At 31.7% G+C, this 3,276-nt stretch overlaps 1 pseudogene; it reads right to left on the reverse strand.

Moving 5' to 3' along the window:
- Positions 1-832: 832 nt before the first annotated feature.
- Positions 833-951, reverse strand: LOC112611782 (annotated as a pseudogene).
- Between the last annotated feature and the right edge of the window lie 2,325 nt (positions 952-3,276).

Genomic DNA, 3,276 nt, shown 5'->3' on the forward strand with positions numbered 1-3,276 from the left:
AATTTTATTTTTTTATTTTAATTCTTATAGTAACTATGTGAGTTTCATTTAATGAAACCCAATAAAAATTAATGAAACCCAATTTCTGTGAGATTGAGATTTGTATGTAGAGACAAATGAAAGAGGAAAATGAATTACATTTATGGGGTATCTCCTATGTGCTAAAGATTATACTAGGAGATGTACATTGTTTCTTCTATTTATTTATAACATGGAATTTAAATGGATTTCAATTCCAGAATTTTCATACAACTTTAACACAACTTCCTCCTAAACAATAAATTTCTTTTGAGCAATACCTAGCTTTCAACTTGTTTTCATGAAATAGGTATAATTTGCATTGTATAATTAAGAAACTAATGTACACATATGTGGAAGGTTATCATGTCTTGATCACGAGGGGAAGATGAAAACTTAGTGAAGTTAGAGTTTAAATGTACATCTTTTGACTCCTAAAAAAGTGCAGTTTCTACTTCACCATCATGATTTTCTGTGCACTTTTGCACATGCACGGATGTAGGTATCCCACAACACATCTACAAGCCACTTACACCCTAAGCCTTACAAAGAACGTTCATGTACATTGATGTAATCAGTTGACTGACTAAGATGCCATTGGGTCTTCTGGCTTTAAGGGGGCTTTACTTTAAAAAAAAAAAAAAAAAAAAAGAAAGCAGTTCCTCCTATGTTCTGCATTTCTTCCTTCATTCTATATATCATTACTTAGAAGAGTAAAAATGGCCGAATCTGCCATTAGGCAATGAGTGATGATGGACCAACACTATTGTTATGCTAACAACATTTCTTTGCTTTGCGATAACAAGATTTGTCCAAGAGTTGTGTGTATAAGTTTAACAGTAGCTAATTATCACTGAATTTTTCAGGGAATTTATGTCACTGAATATTGAATAATTTCTACACTTGATCTTAGCCAAAAGGCCGAGAAGCGATAAATATTGAATAATTTCTAAGAAAAAAAAAGCGGCACATAACTTGAAATATACTTGTTTGATATTTGTTAGTCTTTATAGGGTACTCTTTTTTCAAACCAAAGTGGGGAAGAAAAGCTTTTGATTTCTAATTTGATTTTGAAGTGGTAATGCCTCAGCCAGTAAAAGTGTCAGCTTCATGGTGTGTAATGTAGTGATGAACATGAAATGTAATAGTGAAAAGATGTTTCTTGGGCTCTTCATTATAAATATTGTATAAATGTTGACCTCTACCCAGCCCCTTGGAGATTTAGGTGTCTGTTTGAATATCCTAGACAGATTTTGTCATATCACTATATTCTCATATGTGCCTTTTGAAATTGTGCTCTTAAAAATGACACCGTTTATGAGACTCATAAAGAATATGAGTTCTCTGGAGTTTTAGGTGATTCTAGTGAAATATTGAAAAGCATGCCATATTAAATATACTAGCACTAGAACTTTCCTCAAGGCAGTTAGATAAGAGGTTTAAGAAGTATTTAAACATCAAATCAGCTAGCCCTCTAAGTACCTCCTAAATATAGAAGAGGGAATACATGGAGATTTTAGTATTTAACTAACTTGCATTCAAATGATTGTGTTTCTACTTCAAATAGCTTTTAAGATATTTTCCTTAATTTTTTTCATAAAACTTCATCATTTAATGAAATTAAGCAATGGGTAACATTTATGAAACTAGTCTTTTCCCCTTCAATGTATTATCCCTTCTTTTGCTCTTATGTTAAGCTTATTAATGCCATAAGAAGTGGAACAATGAGAGATATTATAGAAATCTTTCAAACCAGAAAGCTACTTAAACACTATTTTTATTGAAATGATACTGTGTCAAGTGGTGTCAGCACTTTTGAGGTCAGAAGCAGAGGTAATAGACAGATAACCTCATCTTAATCATAAGGTATTTTGGACATATATCTTAGTACATAGCATTTCCTTATCCTTTCTAATTCTTTAGCTTAATTTTCTAGTGTTCCAATAAATCCTGTGAGGTCCAGTCCCCTTCTAATAAATGTTTTCTATAATTAAGTAGAGTTTCTATTTAGAAACAAGAAACCTGATTAGTCAGGATATTTTATTATTAAAGAGGTTCGGATAAATATGTTAAAATTAGAAAATGAATCCTTGATCCAATTGGGGCTGAAGGCAAATGCAAACCAGCTAAGAATCAAATTCTGGAATATTGCACACTTGGTATGCAATAGCACGATGACTAATGATATTATTTCTTAGAGTAACCTGTAGTAAATTCTCCACTGAAGGCAAAGCTTTGAGAATCCATCAAGAATTACGTATCTGTGGATGAGGTGGTTGAATAACCATAAATAAAAGAAATAATAAACTTAAATCACAAAATTCTTAACATAAGGAATAGTAGAAACCACAGAGGATTTTCATTTTCAGTGCTCTAATATTGTAGGTAGGTAAATACTGTACCTGCATCAATTTATATCTAAAGGATGCAAAAATTCTAAATACTAAAGGATACAGAAAATTTACAACTTCATCAGGTCTCCTATGTGAAAGCTTTGGTATTTATCAGGTAAGAGACTATGACAATAACAGAAGAGATATTTCTGAGGACCTGAAGTTTTTCTGGGTCCAAAATCCAGCGAAGTTTTCTTGGCAACTGAAGAAAATTATTTTTCGAGTGACAACTCTGTTCTTGTCTTAACTGAATATTACCACCCAAGTGGATTCTTTGAAATAGAAAACTATTTGCCTTCCTGAAAGCTCCTCTACTGTGTGTAGACCTATAGACTCAGACTTGGTTTAGATAAAAAAAAATCTTAAAGAGGCAATTCCAAATTAAAGATTTGTAGAAGTCTTTCATCCCATAAGAGCTGCAGAGATTTCCTAATTTAAATTGCAAACAATTTAAGAAAAATGTGTGATTTAAAAGGAAGAATTGAGTCCAGATAGGGATAAATTGTCCACGTGATTTCACTAGTTAGAGGAAATGAATTGAACCTTCTAGCTTAAGAAGCTAGTACTGGTTTTACATTGTTTAAGTTTTTTTTCTTAAAAGTGTTTTTTTGTAATATGAATCATGGAGTTGTTTATGTATATGTTAAGAATAAATGCTAAATAATATGATGTCAAAAAAATCTTTGGTGTACAGTAAAGAAAGTAATCTAGTAATCCATGAAGGCAGATTTATGGTTTTGATATATTAAGAGCTACTCATACAAGGACTCGTAAATATCAGCAAAATTTCTTAGGGGCTTTTCTCAAATACATTGGTTAGGGAAAGGCCACCCTATTTCAGATAACTTTGTTGAGGTTTTTGTTT

The sequence above is a fragment of the Theropithecus gelada genome, chromosome 18 (genome assembly GCF_003255815.1).
Source record: "Theropithecus gelada isolate Dixy chromosome 18, Tgel_1.0, whole genome shotgun sequence".
NCBI lineage: Eukaryota > Metazoa > Chordata > Mammalia > Primates > Cercopithecidae > Theropithecus > Theropithecus gelada.